Source organism: Hyperolius riggenbachi, chromosome 3, assembly GCF_040937935.1.
Source record: "Hyperolius riggenbachi isolate aHypRig1 chromosome 3, aHypRig1.pri, whole genome shotgun sequence".
NCBI lineage: Eukaryota > Metazoa > Chordata > Amphibia > Anura > Hyperoliidae > Hyperolius > Hyperolius riggenbachi.
In genome coordinates, this window is record NC_090648.1 from 133,985,741 (window position 1) to 134,008,830 (window position 23,090).

Sequence of the window (23,090 nt, forward strand, 5' to 3'; positions counted from 1 at the left end):
AGAGACTTTAGGCATGATAACCATTGCACCACGCTGGTGAAAAGCCAGTTTAGGTGTGATAAGTTTAGGCATGATAAGTTTAGATAAGTTTAGATCGCTTGCAAAGTCCCGCACGCAAAGCAGCGCCATTAAACTTTATACGAAGTGCACCAGACTTTGCTAGCGTGAAAATTTTGATCAGCTGTGCACTGCGGTGCTAACGCAGTTGGCGCTTAAACTTATCGAGCTCGATTCACCAAGCGGTGCAAAGTGTTTGCACGCTGGTGAAAAGGCCCTTATCACGCCTAAACTCACTTTAGGCATGATAAGAAGAAACTCGCGCGAAGTTACCGCGCGCAAAGTTTTGCGCGCACAACCGCGCACGCGCGCGCGCGCAGCGGCCCCGCTTCGCGCGAAGCTCCCATTAAGCCCTATGGGACTTTGCGCGCGCTCTCACGCGCGTACGCGCGGTAACTTCGCGCGAAGAGCAGGAAAAATCGGTGATAACTCAGTGGTGAAAAGGTCATCGGCCTCGATTCACCAAGCGGTGATAACTCAGTTATCACGCCTAAAGGACTTTAGGCGTGATGACCTTTTCACCACTGAGTTATCACCGCTTTTTCCTGCTCTTCGCGCGAAGTTACCGCGCGAACGCGCTTTCGCGCGTACGCGCGGGAGAGCGCGCGCAAAGTCCCATAGGGTTTAATGGGAGCTTCGCGCGAAGCGTCGGGTGCTGCGCGCGCGGCGTGCGCGGTTGCGCGCGCAAAACTTTGCGCGCGGTAACTTCGCGCGAGTTTCTTCTTATCATGCCTAAAGTGACTTTAGGCGTGATAAGGGCCTTTTCACCACGGTGCTAACACTTTGCACCGCTTGGTGAATCGAGCCCATCACGCCTAAAGTCTTTTAGGCGTGATAACTGGGTTATCACCGCTTTGTGAATCAAGCCCATCATGCCTAAACTTATCACACCTAAACTTATCATGCCTAAACTTATCACACCTCGATTCACAAAGCGGTGCAAAGTGTTTGCACGCCAGTGAAAAGCCCCTTATCACGCCTAAACTCACTTTAGGCGTGATAAGAAGAAACTCGCGCGAAGTTACCGCGCGCAAAGTCCCCGCTTCGCGCGAAGCTCCCATTAAGCCCTATGGGACTTTGCGCGCGCTCTCACGCGCGAACGCGCGAACGCGCGTTCGCGCGGTAACTTCGCGCGAAGAGCAGGAAAAAGCGGTGATAACTCAGTGGTGAAAAGGTCATCACGCCTAAAGTCTTTTAGGCGTGATAACTGGGTTATCACCGCTTGGTGAATCGAGCCCCTAAAGTCTTTTAGGCGTGATAACTGGGTTATCACCGCTTTGTGAATCGAGGCCCTAGGGCTCGATTCACAAAGCGGTGATAACCCAGTTATCACGCCTAAAAGACTTTAGGGGCCTGATTCACAAAGCGGTGCTAACAGTTAGCACCCTGGTGAAAAGCCCTTTATCATGCCTAAACTCAGTTTAGGCATGATAAGTTTAGGTGTGATAAGTTTAGGTGTGATAAGTTTAGGCATGATAAGTTTAGGCATGATAAGTTTAGGAGTGATAAGTTTAAGCACCAACTGGGTTAGCACCGCAGTGCACAGCTGATCAAAAGTTTTGCGCTAGCAAAGTCTGGTGCACTTCGCATAAAGTTTAATGGCGCTGCTTTGCGTGCGGGACTTTGCAAGCGAACTAAACTTATCTAAACTTAGCATGCCTAAACTTATCACACCTAAACTTATCACGCCTAAACTTATCACACCTAAACTGGCTGTTCACCGGCGTGGTGCAATGGTTATCATGCCTAAAGTCTCTAACTGGGTTAGCACCGCTTTGTGAATCGAGCCCTAGGCGTGATGACCTTTTCACCACTGAGTTATCACCGCTTTTTCCTGCTCTTCGCGCGAAATTACCGCGCGTACGCGCGTGGGCGCGCGCGCAAAGTCCCATAGGGTTTAATGGGAGCTTCGCGCGAAGCGTCGGGTGCTGCGCGCGCACTTACGCGCGAGTTTCTTCTTATCACGCCTAAAGTGAGTTTAGGCGTGATAAGGGGCTTTTCACTGGCGTGCAAACACTTTGCACCGCTTTGTGAATCAAGCCCCTAAACTTATCATGCCTAAACTGAGTTTAGGCATGATAAAGGGCTTTTCACCAGCGTGCTAACTGTTAGCACCGCTTTGTGAATCAGGCCCGATGGGTTTCATTCACTAAACCGTAGTAACTGATATCACGGTCGCGCTAGCGTTTTGCACACGTTTTTCTGCATTTTAATAACGTTTTAATATTCTCAAAAAATGGGCACGGTTTTGTGCGAAAATTCACAATTGCGCGTGAAAATCATTACGCAAAACGCTAGCACGACCGTGATATCAGTTATCACGGTTTAGTGAATCAAGCCCTATGAGCGTTTCTGTTTTTTTTTTAGGTGCTGGCAATTTTAGAAATTGCCCTAAAAGCGCTTGTGCAATGTTTTCCTATGAGAGTGTTCACATGTGAGCGTTTAGATTCCTTTGAAACCACAAATGCGCTACATGTACCATTTTCTGAGCGCTTTGGCTCAATGGAAGGTATAGGGAAGTTGCAAAGCCCTTGAAAAAGCACTTTGTATAGCGATTTCCAGAGCGTTTTTTATGAATAAATACAATGGGCTCGATTCACAAAGCGTTGCTAACCCAGTTAGAGACTTTAGGCATGATAACCATTGCACCACGCTGGTGAAAAGCCAGTTTAGGTGTGATAAGTTTAGGTGTGATAAGTTTAGGTGTGATAAGTTTAGGCATGCTAAGTTTAGATAAGTGTAGATAGCGTGCAAAGTCCCGCACGCAAAGCAGCGCCATTAAACTCTATGCAAGGTGCACCAGACTTTGCTAGCGCAAAACTTTTGATCAGCTGTGCACTGCGGTGCTAACGCAGTTGGTGCTTAAACTTATCATGCCTAAACTTATCACACCTAAACTTATCATGCCTAAACTTATCACACCTAAACTTATCACACCTTGGGCTTGATTCACAAAGCGGTGATAACCCAGTTATCACGCCTAAAAGACTTTAGGCGTGATGACCTTTTCACCACTGAGTTATCACCGCTTTTTCCTGCTCTTCGCGCGCGCAAAGTCCCATAGGGTTTAATGGGAGCTTCGCGCGAAGCGTCGGGTGCTGCGCGCGCACTTACGCGCGTACGCGCGTGCGCGCGTACGCGCGGTAACTTCGCGCGAGTTTCTTCTTATCACGCCTAAAGTGAGTTTAGGCGTGATAAGGGCCTTTTCACCAGCGTGCAAACACTTTGCACCGCTTGGTGAATCAAGCCCCTAAACTTATCATGCCTAAACTGAGTTTAGGCGTGATAAAGGGCTTTTCCCCAGCGTGCTAACTGTTAGCACCGCTTTGTGAATCAGGCCCATTGTATTTATTCACTTGTGCATCAAAGAGTTCACTTCCTGACTGACGTCAGGAAGTGAAAAAATGTATCGCTCAGAAAAAGCGCTTAGACAAGGGCTCACAAAACAAAAGCGCTTTTCTAAGCGCAAAATGCAGGGAAAAGCTCTTTTAAAAAAGCTCATTAATTCGCTCAGTGCTTGCAATTTGTAATTTGAACAAGGCCTAATACTACTGAAATGTAGAAATGTACTGAAATGACAAAAATTGTGGGAAAAAATAGATTCCACTGAATAGTGCAAAACTAGGAAAAAACACACACCAAATGGAAGAAAAATGGTCAAGATAAATGACACAGTATAAATGATTATTATAAATAGCATATGTTTACTGTATATGTTGTTCTTGATTGTTTTTGTTTTACATTATTCTGATTCATGCAGTATTTTAGTCATTACTGCACTGCGTGGGAACTGGAAACCCAGCTGTGATATTATTTGCATTTTTTATTATACTGGGCATATGAAGTGCATTGCTGTAATTCTGTAAAATGTATAGAAAATGGGTGATGCTGTTTAGTGTGATAACTGTGCGCCAATGTCTACAGACTGGCAGTAGGAAGCACGGACAATGAGTTAGTAGCTATTATATTCCTGCTATAAAACCTTCTTACTACTATCCAAGAAACAATTTGTATGCAATCTTTATAGGATACCAGAGCCCAAAAACTTTGGAGAAATGTGGGGGAGCAGGCATATATACTACTACCTGTCTTTATGCCCACCGCTCCCCCCGTTCTCGTATATGCCCCCCATAGCTCACCTAAAAGCCCCTCAGGATCCTCTCCCGTTTGGTAGGGTCGGGACTTACTGTGCAGGCGCCGGCCAGGCTGCATGCGTCCTACAGCGCGCACCGGTGGCTAGGAGCGCAGTGTACATGCTAATGACATCATGCGTATGACGCAGTGATGTCATACGCATGTGCAGTGTACTCCCGGCAACGAGTGCGCACTGTAGGACGCACGCAGCCTGGCCAGCACCTGCGCAGTAAGTCCTGACCCAGCCAACCGAAAGAGGGTCCTGGGGGGGGTTTTAGGTGAGCTACGGGGGACAAACAGAAGAACGGGGGGAGCTGGACATAAAGACAAGTAGTAGTATATGCCTTCTCCCCCCGTTTTTTTTCCAATGTTTTTGGGCTCTGGTATCCTTTAACCACTTACGGTAAGTACCAGCGGTCTCTGGCCCCTTGAGAACCAGAGATCTATGGTCACAAAAACTGGACCACGCTGATGTCATGCCACACTGAATTGCTACTGTCGCCATTCACAACACTCACCCGTCACCCCAGCCCACCTGCTCTGCGGTCGCCATGACGGCTGAGCTCTGTGAGCCGGTCAGGAGCCGAATTCATTGGCTCCTGACCCTGTGATTAATGTAAGCCAATGAGATTGGCTCACAGTGATCATGGGATCAGGGCCAATGAAATTGGCTCCTGACTGGCTCACAGAGCTCTGCCGTCATACCGACAGCTGGGCAAGTGGGCTGGAGCGAGGGAGTGAGCTGTGTGGTCAGCGGTAGCGGTGAGAGCATGTGGCGGTGGTGAGTTAAATCTACGTCCTGGCAAGGATAACAGCTCCCAAAGAGGGCGTATATTTCAATTAGCATTGTCCGAAGGTGGTGAAGTTGGTTGGTGTCATACATATTCTAAAAATGTTTTAATTACCCTTGTTTTTATTCCCTTCACTGCTCAGCTTTCCTGAGACAGAGACTCTCTTCTGGCATTTGCTAAGCCTACATTCAAATATGACTCTCACCCTGCTGTAGGCAAACTCTTACCCACCCTAAATACCATTCCCACTCCGTGTTGTAGCAAAAAGGGACATGTAAGGCTTAAAGGAATACTATTGATTCACATATTTTTTTCAATTGACACAGGAATTGTTTGGGAAGTGCTGCTAAGTACTGGTGTATACATTTTAGTAGCAACTTCTTTGTTTACTGTTAGCAAAATACTTTCAAACTTTACTGACGCCAAAACTGACGGCTGACTGAGCCATGAGGAGAGGGGAAATTCCCCTCACACTTGATCAGTTAACTCTATGGGCCTGATTCACAAAGCGGTGCCAACAGTTAGCACCCTGGTGAAAAGCCCTTTATCACGCCTAAACTCAGTTTAGGCATGATAAGTTTAGGTGTGATAAGTTTAGGCATGATAAGTTTAAGCACCAACTGCGTTAGCACCGCAGTGCACAGCTGATCAAAAGTTTTGCGCTAGCAAAGTCTGGTGCACTTCGCATAGAGTTTAATGGTGCTGCTTTGCGTGCGGGACTTTGCACGCTATCTACACTTATCTAAACTTAGCATGCCTAAACTTATCACACCTAAACTTATCACACCTAAACTAAAGTCTTTTAGGCGTGATAACTGAGTTATCACCGCTTTGTGAATCAGGCCCTATGTGTAGCTCTGTGTGTGACAGAGAGAGAGAGCTCCCAACAGCTGCAGCTCCTGTGTCCTGTGTTTCTGACTTACGTGTCTGAAGAGAGCAGAGGAAATGTAACTAATTCTCACAGCTTATCATACTGTTTTTGCTTTCAGAGTTTGATATGTTTGATATTTCTGTAGTCTGATATGCAACTCTGGCTGTGCATTGAAGCAGACACCCCTTCTGCAATTGATTTGTCCCAATAGAGCTAAATCCTACCCTCAATAAATTACAGCTTTTGCCTCTGATATTTAACATGAAAAGTAGGAAAATGTATACACAGCTACTTAGACATTATTTGTACATTGTCATTTTAGAACACTTGGGTATCGATAGTATTCCTTTAAGGGGCCCATACACCTAATGATTTTCCCGCCAATATACAGCAGATCCGATCACTGTGATCGAATCTGCTGTGAAATCGTTGCGCAAACGCTGACAGAGCGATCGATTTCCGTCCAAAATAAATCACTCCAGTCGATTTTCATCGATCCGTCCGTGTGGAAGATTTCGCTCGATCGCCGGCGGGTCGGGAGTGTGTCGATAGCGGCGTTCGAATGCCCGACGACCGACGCTAGCAGCAATACATAACCTGCTCTGTCCGGCGCGTGACCCCTGGCCTCCGCTGTCCCTACTCCGTGTTCGGCTCCTCCAGCTTTACTGAACTTCCTGTCCCGGCAGGAAGTTTGAAAAGTGGAGCACCCTCTACTGTTTAAACTTCCCCGGCAGGAAGTTCAGTGAAGCTGGAGGAGCCGAGCCCAGAGAAGAAGACAGCAGAGACCAGGAGACACGTGCCGGCCGGAGCAGGTAATGTATTTGGGCGAAGGGGGTGGCAGCGGCAGCTTCACAGATTGTGATCGGTTTATGCTGAAACCGATTCACAATCTGTTTGCCTGTTTGCAGTAAAGGCAGCCATACGATCCCTCTCTGATCAGATTCGATCAGAGAGGGATCTATCTGTTGGTCGGATCTGATGGCAAATCGTCCAGTGTATGGCTACCTGTAGAGGGGGAGATTAGTGTTAGGAATGGAGAGAGTGGTAAGTGTTAAGGTGCCCATACACGGTACAATAAAAACGTTTGATTTTCCCATTTATTTGATCTAAATGATCGAATCGAAAGTTGAAGATTTTTTTTTCTATCAAGAAATTCCAATGATTATCCCGTTTTTTTGAGAAAAATCGGACATGCTGGAAAAATCTTTATATTCGATCTAACAGAATAATCGAACTAAATTATCTAATCGAAAAAAAAATAAAAATTGTACCATGTATGTGCACCTTTAGAAGTACAATTTGCTTTGCTTTTTTTCTTTAGTTTTTTTATAAAATTGAAAACAAATAATTATATTAACATAAAACATATTTGAGCTTGCAGGGATATTTTACAAACATTTTTCCTGACAAAACTCATGTATACAAAGCAGCATTGGCAGCTGTTTGCTGGCAATCAGTGTAGCCATTGCCTGGAGGCTGGAGCATGACGCCTCATATGATGGCCAGGATGCGCATAGTAAATATCTAATGTGCCACCCTGGGCAGCATGCACTGTGAATGTATGTTCAGGATCTTACCCGAACCACAGAACATTGCCGCTTGCTGCGCCATTAGTAGTTAACCCCCAAAGTCCGCAGTGAGCTGTTACATGCTGAGGAATTATTCATGTGTTAAAGCTATGTTATTGCTTTCATGTTTGTTTCTGTTTTCAGTATATTTGTATTTCTTTTTGGCAAGTTTTGGCAGAACACTACTGGTTCATAGCACTTTTATACACGTTCCTAAGACTGTGCATGTGCACAACTTTTGTAAACAATGAATGTTTGTTTGATATCAAACGATAGCTAGCCATTGGCTATTGCCTCATCAGAATATAAAGTTGCATGCACATATAGGCCTAGTGCACACCAAAAACCGCTAGCAGATCCGCAAAATGCTAGCAGATTTTGAAACGCTTTTTCTTATTTTTCTGCAGCGTTTCAGCTAGCGTTTTGCGGTTTTGTGTAGCGGTTTTGGTATAGTAGATTTCATGTATTGTTACAGTAAAGCTGTTACTGAACAGCTACTGTAACAAAAAACGCCTGGCAAACCGCTCTGAAGTGCCGTTTTTCACAGCGGTTTGCGGTTTTCCTATACTTAACATTGAGGCAGAAACGCACCCGCAATCCAAAATCTGCAGCAGCCCGGGAGTATGCGTTTCTGCAAAACGCCTCCCGCTCTGGTGTGCACCAGCCCATTGAAATACATTACCCTAGCAGATCCGCACCCACAAGCAGATCGCAAACTGCAGCCGAACCGCTCTGGTGTGCACTAGGCCATACAGTATGTCACCTGTGATTGTTCTGGGTAATAATTTATCAAGAGTCAATAAACAGTAGGGGCGTTGCTAGCCCCAAAGATCAGTGGCACGTGCCACGGATCTATTCTATTCTGGGGTGCCTTGGATGTCGCCCAGGCAGAGTCAGAGCTGTGGAGCCTCAATGGCGGACATACTGGGAGCTGTGATGCATCAATGGGTGGTATGCTGGGTGCTGTGGTGCCTCTATGAGGGCATGTTGGGAGCTGTGGTTATTCTAGTTATTCTATGGGGACATGCTGGGAGTTGTGGTGCCTCAATGGGAGGTCCGTGGGAGTACGGGATGGGGCCCGGGCCCGCTAGAAGACCAGGGAATGCTATGGGTGGACTGACAGCAGGCCAGCTCGCCCAGTGGAAAGCCAGAGCAGCCAGCACAGAAGCCAAGTAACTCTGTCTTGTTATGTTTAAGTGGCACTGCCTATTTATGTGATATGCTGCATTTATTTATTTATTTTTTGTATTAATGGAGAGGGGACCTCATCCAACATTTTGCTGGGCAGGCCTAGTTAGACTTCTGTTAAGTCCATGTAAATTTGGCTCCACCCATGACCACACCAACATTCTGGTGCATGGCTCCACCCATTTTTTGGTGGGAGTGCCCAAAAGTGCCCCGGATCTCTTAGGATCTTAGCAACGCCCCTGTTAAACAGGAATAAGTAGTAGGCAGTGTCAATGCAAGCTGTAGTGGGAACAGTGATGATGGCTGGCCAAGGGTTTTCCAGTTGGACAACTTGCAAAAGAGGAACACCTAACACCATGAATAATGAAGATCTAGCCTGAGTTACAGATTTTCCAGAAAGCTTATGATGAACCAGAACTCCTAGGGGTGTGTAAGGGGCTGCAAACGACCAAAAGCCCTATGAAGAAAAAACTGCTATGAGGAAAATATTTCAAGTGACAGACTGCCTAAATGACAAGAAAGGCCCTAACTTATTTAGCATTACAGATTACCCAGCAAGCTCATGGTGAATTCCTTCTTACTAAAAAATTATGCAAAACAAAAGTTTGCCTTCTTAAAACAGAAGGTATTTGTGATTATTCAGGTTTGAGTGACCATATAGTATATCTCCCAGTGCATCATTGCTGAATATGCAAATCATCCTTTGTTGTCCCTGTTAGCTAAACACACCTCCAGAACCGCTGAAATGCAATGATGTGTCAGCTTGTTAATTGTACAGAGCCATGATAATCCAACATGCATACAGACTGTTTCAGATTGGTTGATCCTCATCAGTGCATGACATAGATTAATGTGGCTCTATGGGGTGGGACTTGAAGCACTCAGAGTTACAGAGTACCTAGCAAGCTCATGGTGAACCAGAACTCCTAGGAGTGTGAAAGGTGCTACAATGGACCTAAAAGCCGTCTTACTAAAATACTTTGCCAAACATGAAGTCTGCCTTATTAAAATCGAAGGTATTTGTGATTATTCAGATTGGAGTGAGCATATGATGTCTCTCATGATGCATCACTGCTGAGTATGCAAATCATCCTTTGTTGTCCCTATAAGCTAAGCACACCTCCAGAACCGCTGGGGATGTAGCCTATGTACGTAGCTCATAAGTACATACCTCATGCCCTGCAAAAGAGGTACTTGTTGAATGTACTAAACCAATGAGGCACCGCTATTCCAGTGAGTCAAACTAACCCAGGAATAAGAAGATATGATTATGTGGTAAAGGTGGTTATGCATGGGTCACTGTGATCCATTTTGCCTGTGAGTGTGACCCATTCACCACTACATACACCATTGATGAATGTCTTATTTTTAACTGTTAAAGAGCAACTCCGACCAAGAATTTAACTTTATCCCAATCAGTAGCTGATACCCCCTTTTACATGAAAAATCTATTCCTTTTCACAAACAGACCATCAGGGGGCGCTGCATGACTGATATTGTGCTGAAACCCCTCCCACAAGAAATTCTGAGGACCGTGGTACTCCTGGCAGTTTTCTGTCTGTAAACCATGTTGCACTGTGGGAAATAGCTGTTTATAGCTGTTTCCAACTGCCAAAAAAGCATGCAGCAGCTACATCACCTGCCAACAGTAAAAATGTCACCATGTAATAAATGTCAGAATGTAAATCAGGGATTTAAAATATGTTACAATGGGCAAACACTAACTAAATCATTTATACATTACATTATTTTCACTGGAGTTTCTCTTTAATGTATCTAAAGTATGGCAGGGCAAGTTTGTTGTGCAGATAAGAGTGGCAAGTGACCAACAGTCACATAATTTGACAATACATCGAGTGGCACAACACTAACCGATTCAAAGTCCCATTCCACTGACAGCTGATAGAGATTGAGTGTAGTAATGTAGCATATTGTTAACAACTACCCATTAATTTCCCAGGTGCAGTGATCAGTTACTTGCCAAATAGAACAGGGCCATTATTGATCTGTGTATAGTCAACTTAAAGAGGAACTGTAGTGAAAATAACATAATAAATATATTTGCACATTTTTTACCCTATTCATTTATAAATTATTTAGTCAGTGTTTGCCCTTTGTAAAATCCTTTCTCAGCCTGATTTGCATTCTGGAATTTATCAGAGGTGGCAGCATTTTTAGTCCTGTCAGGTGCATCAGGGAAAAATTGGCAGCGCATCCTAAGACTCAGCCACATCTGAAATTACTACCAACAGAGGTGTGCAGAGCCCCCTAGAGGCAAATACACAACTTGTATTCAAAACAGATGCTGCAATATGTACTAATGCCTTAACTTCTGATAAAAACGGAATGCAAACATGAAATAGCAAATGGGAGTAGTTTACCATCAAGTAAACTTACATTTTTTAGACAGCAGGGAGAGGTGGCAGCAATGTAAACCTATTTATGGCCCGCTGTTCCCAGGTTTACACTGTGTTTGTTTGGTAATTAGTTAGAGATTAGGGTCCTTTCCAGAAGGATGACCTCATCGTGGTGGAAGGGTCTAGTACAGAACACTCTGCATGCAAACTGTTTTTGGAAGCTAACATCATCTATTAATGTTAATTTGGTGCATCTGTTTTGAATGCAAGATGTGTATCCTGCCTATCATTATGCTCTGCACACCTACAGTATGCTGTTAGCCAATCAGATGCAGCCTGTCTTGGGAAGCGCTGCCACCTCTCCCTGCTGTCAGGTGCATCACTGTGAAATGTTTGTATACTCAGTGTTCCTAAACCAGTACAAATAATACCTAGTCTTCTAGAATGCTCTGGGAGGCAGAATGCCGCATTGCTAAACAGCCTAAACTAAGCATCACTGGGAGAGTAGAGCTATTTACCAATATGCAGCAATAAGTAGATATAGGAAGTATTTCTGATGCTAAAACAAGGATAATTAATGTAAAAGTGGGTATCCCAAATTATTACTACATGTCACTACAGTGCCTTAGGTAAGGATAACGTAGTTCTTAGACTTGGCACTCATTTGGTAGTTAGACTAAAAAGGCTGCTATGCAGAGCAGAATTGGTAGCTGTGCACAATGCCATATAAATCATATTGTGTTGATTGGCCTGCACTTCTGCAAAGGAAACAGCATCTCTCACCTCGGCAGGATCCAGAGTCGCAGCATATAGTGACAGCTTCACGATCTGAATTCAGGACAGCGCTTGGCTTGGGCTTAGGGAACAGGCAGATAGTGCAGGCTTTGAACAAAGCAGCCACTGAGTCTGTCAGGTATCAAAACATCTATTCAAAAGGGAGAGAGCATTGAGTAGCAGGCGTTTAAAGAAAACTCCCAACTGCTCTGTCAGTTACAAATTGGACGTGTCAACATCTCCAAACAGATTTAGCTAGAGCATTAACAATGCTAATGATGTATGGCCGAGCCAGGAAGGATTTCAATGCCTTGATATACACAGAGGAGACAGTTCATGCCGCCGCACAAAATTGCATATATATAGGACTTCATGCTAATCAGTAGCTTCAGTAATCTCCAGAGGGGGAAGGCAAATGGAAAGCAGAGGGGCTTCTTTGCTAAATTGTCCTCCGAGAATAAAAATTTCATTTGACAACTTAACGGAGAATGATGTATCCGGTAGCTTTAATTGTGATAATAACAGGTAGCAGTGCTTCAGCATAATGGAAGTTGTGTCACACCTTCATATTGGTCCAAAAACACAAGTGTATGCTGCTATGTTCTCATGTGCTTATTCCTTACTCCTTTACTCTTGTCATAAAGTGAGTAAGAGAAGTTGAAATGCAATGCAATCCCTCTCTGATTAGATTCTGTTCTGAGAGAGATCAGTCTTTTGGCCACAACTGGTGCCATGGGCGTAACAATAGGGGCTGCAACCCCTGCATCCGTGTGGGGGGGGGGGGGAGTCTCAGGGGCCTGCTCAGCGATGTTTTGGGGGGCAGGAGGGGTTGCAGCATAAGGGGAGAGCTTGGCCACACATCTCTCACCTCGGGCCCTCGCCTTCAGCTTCAATCAATGTCTGCAGAGCAGGCAGGAACACATACCTTCCTGCGTTCCACCGCTGGAGCTTCCTCTCTCTAAGTGTCTGACGCTACTTCCTGTTTAAACAGGAAGTAGCGTGAGGCACTAAGAGATCGGACCTCCGCGGTGGAGGGAGGTATGTGTTCCTGCCCGCGTTGCAGACACTGATTGAAGTGCTGAGGGGAGAGTCGATTGAAGCGCGGGGAGTGCTGACTGGAGAGTCAAAGTGTGGCCAAGCACGTCCCTCATGCTGCGACCCCTCCTGCCCCCCAAAACGGCCCTGAGCGGGCCCGAGGAAGGGGCATCCAAATGTTTGCAGGTGATGTCTAGTTACGCCCCTGACTGGTGCCCATATATTAGTGTATGGGCACCTTTACTTGCATTGATTTTGGAGCCTTATTACATCAGTAAGTGACAGGAAGCTACACAACACTCAGCTCTCCCCACTGCCCTGAGATTGTCCTTTGTGTCTAAGAGTCAAGAACTCACAATGAGCCTCTCACAGGTCCACTGATAACTGTATTTTTAAAACAGCCTAATTTGCCACAAATTGTATAAGGTCTGGGTTCAAAGCTAACTAAACAATCTGATGGTATAATCAGGCCTGTGTCTTTAAACCAGAATCCAGGGAAAATAAATTGTTTTTACCTTTGAAAAGCATGTGTGATTGTTGTCTGTATTATAAAATAGTAAAAGTCTAACTCACCAAGGATCACTAGGGCTTTGCAATGCAAATACAGAGTTCAGCACTAGAACCGACTGCCAGCCTGAAAACTGATGTTTTGTGCGGGGTTGTTTAGTGCCTGCTAGTGAAATTCCACTCTTGCTTAAAATTTCCTATAAACATGGGTCAATGGTGCACAATGTTTTTTTCAATTTAATGTTATTAAAACCCAACTATACCAAAAACTGAGCAAGGCAAATTCTAACCACTTTGATTAGTGTCAATGAAAGGCCATCCAAAGTGACATGTGACATGATGAGATAGACATGTGTATGTACAGTGTCTAGCACACAAATAACTATGCTGTGCTCATTTTTCTTCTTCCTCTGCCTGAAAGAGTTACAAATCAGATATGCAACTGACAGTTTCTGCCTGTGTCGGGACTGGTTCAGACTATAGCATAACCCTCATTTATAAGGAATTGCAGCCATATAACACTTTCCTCGCAGTAAATGGCTTCTGAGAGCAGGAAAGAGATAAAAACGGTCGATATTTCACAGATTTTAGCTCTGGTATACTTCAGTGAATGTGTCGTTGAGAAGAGGCCATAAAACAGTAAAAACTTAAAAAGTAGATTTAAACATAGAATAAAATTGTGGGATATCTAAAAAAGTTGTTTTTAGAAGAAGGAGGATAAATACAGATGTTTATCTCATTAGTTAATTTTCACCTTCGATGTCCTTTAAAAATATTACCGGTACTTCTTCAGCTGTACTTTTTGAAAATGAAAATAAAATGATTTGTGTAGATATGCTTTTTGTGGTTGTGTGCTTCCATAGGGGCAACCTGGACAATTATCCCAGGTTCCCCAAGCGCTGCCAGGCCCCCCACCCCCAGGTCTTCCTCTGACTCCCCGGTGCCCCTGCAAAGTCTCACTTGTCCTGCAAAGTTTTTGGCACTGCAGCACAGCATCTCACCTATCCGTAAGGATGTCACACTACTTCATTAGTCGGTGCTCACTGTCTTCATCTTTGCATGTGATCTGCTGTTTTGCATCAGCAAGTAGGGTTTTTAAACCCTCTAACTTCACGCACTAGTTATACTAGGCAAGAACAAAATTGCTGACAAAACTAAATACAAATCAATAATAGTATTTATTGTTCTATAATTCTGATATAAATGTAAATGTATCTTTAAGAAGATATTTGCAGAATCATAGTTTAAGGGTTAGTAATTATGAGTAAGCATCGATATACGTTACCCAGATTTCGTAGCTATCTCGATGGATAAGATACCTGGAAACAGCACTCAATACATTTACTGGTTGCTTCTACACAAAGGTCCGAAGTCTCTAATATCTTCCCCTGACTATAATAGAAGAATCCTTACCAATGCGCAAGCGCACGGAAGAAACCACATAATATTTATGTAAGCCCCTCATATCCGATGCATGTTCAGACCAGTGCGCTTTTTCAGTAACACCACGTGACCTTGTGCCCATTGAATGGGAAAACAATGTCTTACTTACTACGCCTGCGTACCTTGGGCACCAATATCAGTGGCAAAGCCAGGATTTTCAAGGGGGGGGGGGGGGGGGGGTTTCGAAAGGTCTCCCTTAACAATGCACAATACAGTATAATAATATGGTAGGACACCATGCTGGGTACAAATAATGCAATTTCCTATCCAACTGACAGGATCTGACAATTATTTCCTAAATATCTGATCTGCTCCCGATCGACAATAGGATCGATCAGGAGCAGTTTGGATACAGATAATAATGAGGACAGGCGACATTGCTAATGAAGGGGAAAGTGAAGCATTCACACAGCAGTGCACAGGCTGCAGTCATACCTGACTCTGTTAAAAAAGCGGAATATAACCCTGCATTTCAACTTTGCTCTAAAACATTATTTACAGCATATTATATGCAAAAAGCATTTTTTTTTTTTACTAGACCAGCATTGGAAGGATTCAACACAGAGGTTTAAAGTTCCGTGGAGAGATATGCAGAAGTTCAGATTGTTACATTCTATTTAGTTAAATGTATCTATTGAGAAATGTTACACACTCTTTGGCTGTCCTCCAGCTCCTTCTCAGTCAGAGAGAGTGAGTCACATTCAACACTTAGATACATTTATGTAAACAAAATGTATCTATGTCAGCTTCGGATGCGTCTGCAGAAATCTCCAGGAACTTTAAAGCCCTGTGTAACCCTTCCAATGCTGGTCTAGTAAAAAAAAAAATGCTGGTTGCATATAATATACTGTAAATAATGTTTTAGAGCAAAGTTGAAATGCAGGGTTATATTCCACTTTAAGTTCCCCAGAGCCGCTCAATGTTCTGTACACACACTGCTGCTACATCCAAAATCAACTGTAGCAGGGAAAGAAAGGGGCAGTGATGTGAGCTGCAGGATACCTGCAGATATTATGGTGTCTCAACTTGTGCATGTCCCCAGACACTGGCCCTCGTCTGAGGGGGGATTCTAGACAGCTGTAATCCCCCCGTGTTGCCTATGCAATATCTCACACCTGCCCACTGAAACTGCCGGTAGCAGGATTCAGGAAGCATAAGTCAGGAGGAGAAGATGCAGGGAGCCCTGGGATCAGGGAGCACAATAAAGTTGGGTGGTGGATACCTAGGAGATGGCAGCTAGCCCGAGGCCATGGGGGCATGAATTTGCTGCTGGGGAGGAGTGCCAGAGGCCCCAGGTACCTTTTTGTCCCTAGACTCCATTGTAGCTAGAACTAGATCTCAGACCATTTTACTTCTATACACTGATTATTATTTTATTATTTATTATTTATTAGATTTATATAGCGCCAACATATTACGCAGCGCTGTACAATAAATAGGCTTACAGACAATGATAACAGGGTTGACAGAACAATACAGGTAACGGACCATAGATACAACAATACAGGTAATAGCAATAAGATACACAACACGATGCAGATAATAGTACAATGCCAGATCATAAACTGGAATGGTAGTGGTAAAAAATTACCAGTTCCAAATTCTGGGTAAAGTGCACACAGTCAAGTATGATACACAAGGGAAGAGGGCATTGATTGCATTCATGTATCATCCTGAGGCTTAGTTGGGCATCAAAGATTGCCTTTGCATTGCAGTCAGCTATCAATTTCCCAAAATGACTGTAAGCCAAATCTGCTACTTCTGTATAGCCTGGACTCTGTCCTCTGTGTTTCAGCACACGTATCTAGTGGTGTAGCAACAGGGGAGGCAGAGGTTTGCAACTGCAGTGGGGCCCTCAGACCAGAGGTGACCACTAGGAACACCACAGTATTACAGTATTACGTATTCAATAGTGCTATGCTGGTAATGGACTCCTCTATATGTGCTTTGCATAGTGGTAATCAAACTATTCCCTTACTCTAAATACACCTCTCTGACACTGCAGCTGTATTTGGTAGGTTTTTGGGTTCCACATCAATAGAGAGCCTTAGGCCCCATGAAAAACTCACACTGAGGACCCAAGTTCCATAGTTACACCATTGCAAGTAGCCTATTTATTTCCTCATCCTGCATGAATGTTGAAACGTACCAGAGCATGCGCAGAAGACCCAGACTGGACATGACTGAGCTGTTACTGGGGCTGATCGCGGCTAAACGGCAGAGGGCAAGAGAATGGTGTGGGAAGCCCCGGGTAAGTATCAAATCTTTTGTTATTTTCATTTCTCGGTCACTTTAAGCCGCAGTTCCAGCCCTGCATGTGAAAGAGCCCTTTTGCCTCCATTTGTTAACCTAATTGACAGGTTAACCTAACTAATCTTGTCCAAATATCATTAGTTCACCAAGACATTAGCCAGAGTTATGAGTTAGCAGGACTGGGAACAAGGGGTTAAGCAACCAATTCCTTCTGATTGAAGAAATGCACTGTTAAGATATACATTGAAAAAGTTATAAGTCAGTTGGGTGAATGCCTACACTAGCCGAGTTTGACTTTAAAAAAGAGCTGTACCCCTTCAATCCATTGCTGCCCTATTTCACGCCTCGCTGCAGATGTCTCAGCTGTCAATAAGCAGAACCTTCATTGACCCTCAGTGACGACTCTATTCACATAACTTTCTCAATCATGGCAGATCTATAATATTCACGTATTTTGTAGTATATACAGGCGCTGATCCAATCTTTATCTCATGTGTATGTTCCACCAGCTGCTCAGGATCAACCACATCCACAATCGGTTCCAAGAAAAATTGCATACAAATCCACAGCGCTTGGTACTCAGATCGGCATCTGCAGTAACCCCACAGTGCTCAAAATCATGTTTCCATAGTGACCATCACTTCCAGGGTCCTTTTGACAGGGACCCGTAGTAGTTAAAAGCATATAGTGTAACCCAGTACACATTTAAAATCCAAAAACGATCTCATATAAGTTGCCCAGTCTCCAGTTCCTACCGGTTTCGGCCTTGCGCCGTCATCAGGCGCAAGGCCGAAACCGGTAGGAACTGGAGACTGGGCAACTTATATGAGATCGTTTTTGGATTTTAAATGTGTACTGGGTTACACTATATGCTTTTAACTACTAAGGGTCCCTGTCAAAAGGACCCTGGAAGTGATGGTCACTATGGAAACATGATTTTGAGATCTATAATATTGAGTGATGCTGGATCAAACTATCACATCTGTTAACTTCAAGTCAATGTAAAAGACCACTATCACACAAACACACAAAAATTAAAATACATGCAAACACATACATCTAAGACGTAAGTTGATTCCAGAGTAAAATGAGCCATAAATGACTTTACTCCTATATTGCTGTCACTGACAGTAGGTAGTAGAAATCTGACAGAACCGACAGGTTTTGCACTAGCCTATCTCTTCATGAGGCCTTTATTTTTTTATTAAGAGACTAGCTGAAAAAGATTTATACATTCTAAAAGTATTGGATATCTGAATTGTACTACACTATATTGGGCTCCTGGTGTCCCTCAGCTTTTTTAGGAACCCCTTGGGTACCTCTATTTCCCAAGTCTCCACTGCGTGTGCAGAGTACCAGCACTGAGCCGGTGCATGGGAGTAGCTGACAGGTGGTGGATTCACTGCCCTCAGCTTCTCGTGTGAAAGAGGCCTAATAAAGTTGTGGGATTATATTTTTTCAAAACAAATCAAGTTTTCATTACAGTATAAAACAGCCAAGATATGTGAAATTTCTCATAGATCTGATCCAAGACATCCCTATGAAAGTCATTCTTCAATATTGTAGCCTTTTGTTTCCTACTATTTTTGATTCAGGTATTTTTTGTCAGCTTTTGACATTTATGTCACTTAAAGAGGTGGTAGCATACTGAAATCCTAATAGCACCCAGAGGCATGTCATGTGCACACTGACATGCCTCTGAGTCATTGTATTGCTGCTGCCTGCCCCCCCCCCCCCCCCCCCTGCGCTCTGCTGTCCCCCCTTAGAAGATCGAAAGGCTAGCGACAATCTGCTTGTCGCCAGCCTGATTTGTTTACGTGAGGCTTGTCAGTAAGGGGGGCCAGCAGAGCGCAGCGGGGGCTGGCAGCGGTGATACAATGACGACCACAAGAAAATGTATGCGTGCTCAACACCAAGCTTAACCCTTACAAGTCTGGCTGTGCAAATCTGACTAAATTGGCTTATCATGAGGCATTGCTCATGCAAAATTGCATTTGCTTTCGCATGCCAAACTTTGCAGGGTCAAAAACTAATACCGCAAAGCGGTTGCCCTGCGGGAATTAGTTCATGCTACATAGCAATATCCAGGAGCGCCACAGGGAGGCTTCCCAATGTCCCCATACAACCGGGGGGGGGGGGGGGGGCTGCGGGGCCCCAGGCCCTCTCACTGCCTAGGGACCACAGCGACACCCTGGAGGGGGAGGCTGGGTGGCGCAGATGACCCCCCCTAGCGTGGCCAGCGCCGGGGAGGGCCATCCGCACCCACCCCCCAAAATTAAAAACAGGCACTTACCTTAACGTCCATTGCGTTCTGTTACTGCACATTAACTTGGGGGCACTGCATGGGAAAGGAGTGAGGCATGGGTCACCCCAAGCTATAGGGCTCAGGGCTGGCTCACACACATCACTCCAGAAGGGGGGGAGGACAGGCACAGACAGCCCACTCCAGGGCTCACACCACCTAGAGCAAGCCATCCACCACCTGCCTCCAAAGGACAGAAATTGCAAAATGCTAACCACAAGAAAATGTATGCGTGCTCAACACCAAGCTTAACCCTTACAAGTCTGGCTGTGCAAATCTGGCTAAATTGGCTTATCATGAGGCATTGCTCATGCAAAATTGCATTTGCTTTCGCATGCCAAACTTTGCAGGGTCAAAAACTAATACCGCAAAGCAGTTGCCCTGTGGGAATTAGTATATTCTACATAGCACTATCCAGGAGCGCCACGGGGAGGCTTCCCAATGCCCCCATACAACCGGGGGGGGCTGCGGGGCCCCAGGCTCTCTCACTGCCTAGGGACCACAGCGACACCCTGAAGGGGGAGGCTGGGTGGCGCAGACGACCCCCCCAAGCGTGGCCAGTGCCGGGGAGGGCCATCCGCACCCACCTCCCAAAATTAAAAGTGATACAATGACCCAGAGCCGTGTCACTGTGCACTTGACTGGCCTTTGGGTCCTATTAGGATTTCAGTATGCCGCCTCGGCCTCGGGTTCTCTTTAAAGTAAACCTGAGAGGAAAGATAATAAAAGTTTTATACAGGTTTACTTTAAGCAATAATAATAGTTTTTGTCAATTTTCCACAATGATCCTTTTATAAATATGGTGAAATTACACTAATGAAAGAGAGGAAATAGGAAACCTGATGAAAAGCTCAACTTTTCTGCATTTTCCTTCATTTACAAGTACATGTACTATATAAGAAGGCATTTTTTTAAGCACCCACTCACACATACTACAGTTATTAAGGCCCTACAGACAAAGCAATTGTCTAAACTAAGAAACATGTAAAAAAAAATCTTGTTGATGCAGCAGAAAATCCATTCATTATGGTCCAGTGATTAAGGTGTGAAGCACCCCGGGATATGGAGATTACATGTGCTTTACACCATAAAGAAAAATAATACCTGGAAATGCAAAGTAAGGCACTTAAACGAAAATATAACTGCTTCAAAACCATAAGATAATTACTGTAATAAAGTAATCCTGCATGAATTAAATGCTTAGGAACATTTTCATAGTTCAGCATGTATTCAATGCCATTATTGAAATTTGGAACGCATGCTTTTGACTTTATGTATTTACATGAAGTTGGATACATTGTGCAAAGCAAACGAACAATAAAAGATGTTATTTTGTTATATTGTTGCAGATAGGATATTAATATGAACTACACATCTCCATTCTATAGGTATGTAAAGGAATCTGAGCTGTGGGCACAATCCACCACCCTCAGCCATGTGTTCCATTGTAGACAGGGCCGGTTCAAGTAACAATTGGGCCCTAGGGCAAGATTAGCCTGGGGGCCCCCCAACAGACACCCACCGAACCAAAAAGCGTCATTAGAGGCCCTTTGTTGCAGCCAAATCTCCCTCCTGGGCCCCTGAGCTGGCTGCTGACCCTCCCCCAATCACCTTCCAAATTAACAGACTCTGCAGAGTCTCTGGGGAGCAACAGTTAAGATGGGGAGGGACACCTCGGGGGCCCCTACAGGCTCTGGGGCCCTGGGGCAACTGCCTATTTTTTCCTATGGTAGCTTCGGCCCTGCTTGTAGATAGGCACAATTGGTCCAGCTGAACATCCTGTTCATCTTTGGAGTGGGAGGGAGCAGCTGTGCTGAAAATCATCATAATATCATCCAGGACTTGATTGGAGGTTCCAGAAACAGTGCAGGAGGAGGGTTCATACTTGGTGGGTGTTACAGGGATAACAAGATTGGATAGGATTAGTTCTACCTGGTAGTAATTGCTTATCATTGCCATCGCAGAAAAAAAGTCCAATAGAATGTTCAAATTAAAAAAAAGTTTGTTTCTGGGCTGGGAGCCACTAGGAGCGCTTGCTGATCAGCAGCGTTAGGCAAAGCGCTATGCCACTAGATCCCTATGGGGTGGTCCCACTAGCTCGTTGCACTAAGCAATACTGGAGCACTTAAAGTGTACCTGAGGTGGGGGACTAAACAAATATGCATACCTAGGGCTTTCGCCAACCCCCTTCAGCCTGATTCATCCCTTGCCGTCCTCCTGGGCCACCTGGATCCTCAGCATCAGCATATGTATGGATTATGAGCCAGTTAAGTGACAAAGCTGTCCCCTGTACAGCGCAGTGCTAGATCGCAGGACTGTACACATGTTTATTAGCTTTTTTATTGATGGTTTCAGCCTGCCAGCTCCGATCACGGACGATCAAGGCTGGCAGGCTGATCGCTGTGGCCCCGCTCTGTTTACAGCAGGGAACGCGTATGCTTGTTCCCTGCTAATCTCGCGAGGAGCGAGATGAAGCCAATCGGCATTAGACAGGCTTAGGAGCGCGACTCTCCCGCCGCACCGGCTGAAACGGTCATTATTGGCTGTTTCAGCCAACAGTTATCACATGTTACTTGTTCTCTGGTTGAACTCGATGGATGTATGTCTTTTTTCAAACAAAATAACTATGTAACTATGTGTGTACATAGCTTAAAAGACTGGTATACACATCCAAGTAGTATGAGGGCCAACAGATTTGGAAATCTATGAACAGATTGTGTAGGTAAGCCCTCATACTATATGGTAGTGGTAAAATTTGGTAATTATTAGTAAATCAAAATTGGATGTGTACCAGTAATTATGATTGGCCAATCACTGGCCAATTTTACCACCTCCATGTAGTATGCAGGTGTACCTTCATAAATTGCTCATAGTATTCAATATCTGCTGGACCCCATGCTACATGGTGGAAGTAGAATCAGTCAGTGATTGGCCAATTGTAAATTGAAATTTGGTATCATTGGCCAATTACCGTACTGACCAATTTTACCACCTCAATATAGTGTGAGGGTTAACCTACACAATCTGCTCATAGTATTTATTATCTGTTGACCCTCATGCTACAGGTAGGAGCAGGGGCATAGCAATAGGGGTTGCAGAGGTAGCCACCGCATCAGGGCCCTTGGGCCAGAGGGGCCCCGAAGGGCCCTCCCTCAACTACAATATTAGCTCTCTATTGGTCCTGTGCTCATAATAATCACTTCTATAGATACTTTGAATAGTGGTAATTATTAACAAACTGCTTCCCATCCCCTTCTTGCACCTCTGACACTGTAGTTGCCATTTGGCAGGTTTTTGTGCGCCATATCAATTGTTATATATAGAGTGCTTGGGGGGCCCCATTGTAAAACTTGCATCAGTGCCCACAACTCCTTAGCTACGCCACTGGGTAGGAGGTTGGGTGGGGAACACATTGGAAAAAACACAAAAAATGGGAGCCCAGTAGTGCAGTATGTCACTTATTTTGTGCCGAAGGTAGACTTAAAGAGGAAATACATTCTCAAAGGTGGATTGCATAAAGGGGCAACCAACCACATGAAGCAGGTGGAGAACTTTAGCCACTCGGGTACCTCCAGGTATGGCTGGATGTAAGATGGTCGCACTCTTGTAAAATAATTATGGCCTGTAGGTGGTTGACCCACTGCAGACCTGAAATTCTATCCTCTTTCTAAGAGAAGGGGTAATGGCACAACAAAGGGAAAGGGGAACCCAGGGTAGGATCAAACTAGGTTAAAACCAAGTAAAAAACAAAACAAAAATAGAGGTGGCTTCCCTGTCAATATGACACAATCAGTGGAAGGAAACGATTTT

At 44.6% G+C, this 23,090-nt stretch overlaps 1 long non-coding RNA gene across 2 annotated transcripts in view; it reads left to right on the forward strand.

Annotated features, from left to right (window-relative positions):
• LOC137561157 (uncharacterized) overlaps positions 1-23,090 on the forward strand; it is a 317,944-nt gene that overhangs the window by 226,163 nt on the left and 68,691 nt on the right. The gene's annotated exons all lie outside the window — the stretch shown is intronic.